The sequence below is a fragment of the Globicephala melas genome, chromosome 16 (genome assembly GCF_963455315.2).
Source record: "Globicephala melas chromosome 16, mGloMel1.2, whole genome shotgun sequence".
Classification (NCBI taxonomy): domain Eukaryota; kingdom Metazoa; phylum Chordata; class Mammalia; order Artiodactyla; family Delphinidae; genus Globicephala; species Globicephala melas.
In genome coordinates this window covers 61,657,392-61,663,341 of record NC_083329.1, presented here as the reverse complement: position 1 = coordinate 61,663,341, position 5,950 = coordinate 61,657,392, and the positions used below count along the sequence as shown (strand labels likewise).

The following is a 5,950-nucleotide window of genomic DNA, read 5'->3' as shown; positions in this document are numbered from 1 at the left end:
ATGGCTGGTCTGGATCTGATGATCTCACAGAGAACCTCATCCTGAGACAAGCCCTCCCACCCGCTCCTCTCACGCAGAGCCTCCTCTAAGTATTTTAGCCCCTCACTAGAGGCTGACTATGGAAGGACAGCCAAAATTCATCAGGCATGTGAGGAACGCTTCTAACCTGAAAAACAGGGCCTTAAAAGCAGGTAGAGAAAGTAAACCCAAAGAAATAGAGACAATGCAGGTTGCAAAACTTCAAAGTTTTGAACTTTGAAGATATTAGATATCTTCAAAGATGTTAGAACTTCAAAGAGTCTAATATCTGAGGGAGATAAAAGATACTGCATTGTGGTAGACTTATACTGGTGTCCCCCAATGAACTATAACTCCTGGTATGTAGGCTCTTGTCCTCTGCCACGTTGATTCTGGGCTTGGCCATGTGACTTGCTTTGGCCAGTGGGACGTTAACGAGTGTGGTGCAAGCCAGGGTTTATGAGTGCTTGCACACTGGGCTTCTCCTGCTAAAACACTTACAACCTTCTTGACTTTGGGCAAGTGTGGTGGTTTTAAAACATGTCCACAAATTATCTGATATGCTGTCCTTCAAAAGGTGGAGCCTAATTCCCCTCCCAAAAAATGTTGGCAGTACTTAGTGACTTAATTCTAATGATTAGAATGTAGCAGAAGTTACATTCCAAGCCTAGGTCATAAGATTCACTGTAGCTTACTCCTTGTTCCCTCTCTTGGTTCAATCACTCTGGGAGAAGCCAGCTGCCATGACATGGAGAGACACAAGCAACATTATGGAGAGGTCCATGTGCTGAGGACTAAGACCACCTGCCCTCAGCTATGTGAAAGAGCTAGGAAGCAAATCCTCTGGTCCCAGTCAAGCCAGCCTTCAGGTAATTACAGACCAGGAAACCATCTTCACTGCAACCTCATGAGAGGGTGGCTTTCCTGACCCTCAAAACCTAAGAGTTAACAAACATTTGTTGTTTTAAGCCACAGGTTTTGGGGCAGTAATTTGTTATGCAGCAATACATAACTAATGCATCAAGTTATTCAACTTTTTTGAGCTTCAGTAAAACGGATATAATAATGGAGACTACTGCACAGGGTTGCTGTCAGAAAAATACAAAGCAGTGGTGCACATAAAGTGCTTAGAAGAGTGGGGTATTGTAGTCACTCTTGGACGTTGGTTGCTGTGGTTGCTATCGCTCAGCTGAATCTAAAAGGTGCTTTGCTAATCTACAATGCTCCCACTTCCTTGAGTTCTTCATCTGGGAGTACATTTCCCCAGAGAATGTCAGCTTAGGAAGGAAGTTTTTGCCAAGACAATTCAAAGGGGAAAGAATAACCTTTTCAACAAATGGTGCCAGGTCAACTGGATAACCACATGCAAAAGAGTGAACTTGGACCCCTACCTCATACCATATACAAAAATTTACTCAAAATGGAGCAAAGACCTAAATAAGAGCCAAAACTATAGAACTCTTAGAAAGAAACATAGGCACAAATTTTTGTGACATTTGATTAAGCCAACAGTTTCTTTGATATGACACCAAGTGCATAAGCAATCAAAGGAAAAAAATAAATTGGACTTCACTGAAAGTAAAAACTTCTGTGCTTCAAAGGATGCCATCAAGAAAGTGAAAAGACAACCCATAGAGTGGGATAAGTTATTTGCAAATCATGTATCTGATGAGGCTCCAGTTTTCAGAATGTACGAAGAACATTTAAAACTCAATAAAAAGACAACCTAACTAAAAAATGATCAAATGATTTGAATAGACATTCCTCCAAAGAAAATATACTTTGTAATAGTCAATAGGCACATGAAAAGATGCTCAATGTCATTAGCCATCAGGGAAATGCAGATGAAAGCCACAATGAGATAACACTTCATACCCACTAGGTTGGCTACAATCAAAAAGACAGATTATAACAAGTATTGGCAAGGATGTGGAGAAATTGGAACCCTTATACACTGCTGGCAGGAATGTAAAATGGTGCAGCCACTCCAAAAAACAGACTGGCAGTTCCCCAAATGATTGAACCCGGAGTTACAACACAACCCAGCAATTCCATCCTAGGTATATACCCAAGAGAACTGAAAACACATTCACACAAGAACTTGTACACAAATGTTCATAGCAGCATTATTCATAATAGCCAAAAAGCGGAAACACCCTAAATTTCCATCAACTGATAAATGGATAAACAAAATGTGGAATATTATTCAGCCATAAAATGATCCAAGTACTATATACATGCTACATACAGTTGAATCTTTTTTTTTCTTCCTTTTTTTAAATTTTACTTATTTAATTTTTGGCTGCGTTGGGTCTTCGTTGCTGTGAGAGGGCTTTCTCTAGTTGTGGCGAGCGGGGGCTACTCTTCTTTGCGGTGAGCGGGCTCCTCATTGCGGTGGCTTCTCTTGTTGCGGAGCACAGGCTCCAGGCAGGTGGGCTTCAGTAGTTATGGCACGTGGGCTCAGTAGTTGTGGCTCGCGGGCTGTAGAGCGCAGGCTCAGTAGTTGTGGTGTATGGGCCTGGTTGCTCTGTGACGTGGGGGATCTTCCCGGACCAGGGCTTGACCCTGTGTCCCGTGCAATGGCAGGCGGATTCCTAACCACTGAGCCATCAGGGAAGCCCCGGTTGAATCTTGAAAACATAGTAAGTGGAAGAAACCAGTCACAAAAGACCACATGTTATATGATTTAATTTATATGAAATATCCCAAATAGGGAAGTCTATACAAATAGAAAGTAGATTAATTGTTGCCTGGGCTGAGGAGTTTGAGAATAAACAGTGGGTGACTGCTAATACATACTGGGTGTCTTTTTTTGAGTGATAAAATGTTCCGGAATTAGACAGTGGTGATAGTCGCACAACTTTGTGCATGTACTACTAAAACCCACTGAATAGTATACCTTAAAAAGTTGGATTTTATGGTAGATTATTTTAATCTCAATAAAGCTGTTATCCAAAAATGGAGCAAGTTTTTAGAAAGGGTGTGAAAAATTAGCTGAGTGAGTTTTTTTAGGGTTTTCTAGAGGTGATGAAATCCATACCATGTACATACACAAATGCATGTACATACACAACCAAATGCATTCACGCGCACATGCACGCACACACACATTAATTTCAAAAGAACACTGAAGCAATTTTGTGGTACTTTTGAAAACAGAACATGTGACTATGACACCTTTTTTTTTTGGCCTTGCCTCCAGGCTTGCGGGATCCCAGTTCCCAGACCAGGGATCCAACCCAGGCAGTGAAAGCACCGACTCCTAACCACCGGACCACCAGGGAACTCCCTGACACCTTCTAACTGGGAAAGGAAGACACCAGAGGTCCCAAGAAGAAAATCCTAAACAATCTTTTTTTTTTTTGGCCACATGTAGTGCGGATCTTCGTTTTCTGACCAGGGTTTGAACCCATGCCCCCTGCAGTGGAAGAGTGAGCCATAACTGCTGGACTGCCAGGGAAGTCCCATATCACCATTAATTTCAATATGACTTCGCTAGAAGGCAATTATTTGCCAAACAGTTTATACACTTAACTCACGGGACTACTCGGTGAGGTAGCATCATTATCTCCATATTACAAATGAGGATCAGAGAGTGTAAGTACCTTGCCTGGGGTCACACAGCATGTTAACGGGAGAGCTCCTTTCTCTACTCCAGGCTACCTATCAAAATGAATAAAAAGAAACAGTTGATACTCCCCATCCCTGAAACTTCAAAACTGTACCCTGGTGTCAACTTCGTTTACTTCTTCTCATTCTATACTACAACCCAACATCTATGTCCAACTTTTCCTACCTCCTTCACACTTTGCTCTGGCCAGAAATATCTCCCTGTTCTCCCTGAATGTCCCAAAATCTGTTACCAAAAAAGAGATCAAGGAGGGGTACATGTTGTAATCAGTGTACGTTGTAAGCTCTACACAGATGTAAACTAGCATTTCACCTTTTCCTTCCTCTAGGAAGTGCCTTCTCTTGACATATGCAAAGCTTTAGGATCTTTCAAGATTGAGCTCAGTCCTCTCCAACTCTGGGAACCTCCAGACTGCAGGGTAGGCAGGGGGCTTTTCCTAGATTCCTGGACATTCACCATAAAATCCCTTCCACCTCATGCCCTGGTCCAACCTGACCACCAACCACAATATTTGCTTTGCTGTATAAGTTCTTTTGTCTGTATTTTTGTTAAGAAGTAATAGCTGTTTTACCTGGGCTGAACACTGGGTATTAGTCTCAATTTCCTCATTCGTCAAATAGGAACGATGATAGCTATGTTTGTGGTACCCATGATTTTCTTTTCAATTCCATTTTGGGAATGATGTGGACAGAGGCAATGTTGACTAGAGCAACAATTCTCAAAGCGTGGTCTGGAGATACCTGGGGGTCACTGAGACCCCTTCCAGGGACTTGTGAGTTTCCTATTTTTTCAACTACATACCTGTGTGAATCTGAGTTTTCTTCTTATACTTGAATCAACACAACAGATTGAACGCAGAAACAGATGTGAGGGTTTCCCCGGTTGCACAGTGGTTAAGAATTCGCCTGCCAATTGAGGGGACACGGGTTCGAGCCCTGAGCCAGGAAGATTCCACATGCCACAGAGCAGCTAAGTCCATGCGCCACAACTACTGAGCCTGCTCTCTAGAGCCCGCGAGCCACAACTACTGAGCCCGCATGCTGCAACTACTGAAACCCGCGCACCTAGAGCCCATGCTCTGCAACAAGAAAAGCCACCACAATGGGAAGCCTGTGCACCACAATGAAGAGTAGGCCACGCTCAGCACAACCAGCAACGAAGACCCAACACAGCCAAAAATAAATAATTAAATATATAAAAAATCTTTAAAAAAAGACACAGATGTGAGATTGCAGCTGTTTCCTATTACGGATACATTAAAATGTTTGCCAAAATGTAAAAAAACCCCACTGTTTTCACTAATTTTTTTGGAAAATATAACTTTAAAAATAAAATATTATGTTTACATGGGATGACATTATTTTATGAATTGGTAAACATTTAAAGATTGTTTTAGTTTCTAATAGAGTAATTATCAAGATATAATCCACACAAACAAAAGCTCTTTGGGATCCTCAATAATTTTTCAAGAATGTAAATTTTAACATCAAAAAGTTTGAGGATCCCTAGAGGAAAGAAAGTGTTACAGATTTGAATTTTCCAGGTACCTCGTGGTCTTAACCTTCCCCTGTGCTTCAGTTTCTTTTATCTCTAACACAATACTCACTCATGTGACATGGGCAGCTATTAATTTATTTTCTTAATGTTTATATGTTGCATTATGTCTGTATATAAGGACTGTCTGTGGAAGAATACACAATAAGCTCGTCCCAGTGGTTCACCCTCGAAAGGGGAATTGGGAAACTGGGAAAGGTGACATCGTAAACCTTTCTGCTGTGTTTTTTAATAAATGCATGCATTGCTTATTTTAATATTGAGCAATTAAAAGTAAAATAACACTTTTGTTTAGATGGTTTAGGAAACAGAAGTCGGCTCAAGGAAAGTAGTGTTGATTGACAATTAAAAAAAAAAAAAACACGCGGGCTTCCCTGGCCGCGCAGTGGTTGAGAGTCCGCCTGCCGATGCAAGGGACACGGGTTCGTGCCTCATTCCGGGAAGATCCCACATGCCACGGAGCGGCTGGGCCCGTGAGCCATGGCCGCTGAGCCTGTGCTCTGCAACGCGAGAGGCCACAGCAGTGAGAGGCCCGCGTACCGCAAAAAACAAACAAAAAACACGCAAGTTTTCCGTGCCCACCGACGCGCTGCTGACAAACACTTGGCGTAGGTTCTGCCCGACTCGCGCCCAGCCCTCAGGGCTTAAGCCCCGGCCCATCAGCAGCCCCGCCTCGTCGCACAGCACCCGCCCCTCGTAACGTCACATCCGGCAGACCAGCTAGCCCGAGCTCTCTCTGGCTCCCGC

General features: G+C 42.8%; 1 long non-coding RNA gene across 1 annotated transcript; it reads right to left on the bottom strand.

Annotated features, from left to right (window-relative positions):
* Positions 1-2,098: 2,098 nt before the first annotated feature.
* On the bottom strand, positions 2,099-4,611 carry LOC138842359 (uncharacterized). Its single transcript, XR_011376772.1, has 3 exons — positions 4,451-4,611; positions 3,624-3,681; positions 2,099-2,648 (listed from the first exon to the last, which is right to left on the bottom strand). It is a non-coding gene; the product is annotated as an uncharacterized lncRNA (long non-coding RNA).
* Positions 4,612-5,950: the final 1,339 nt, after the last annotated feature.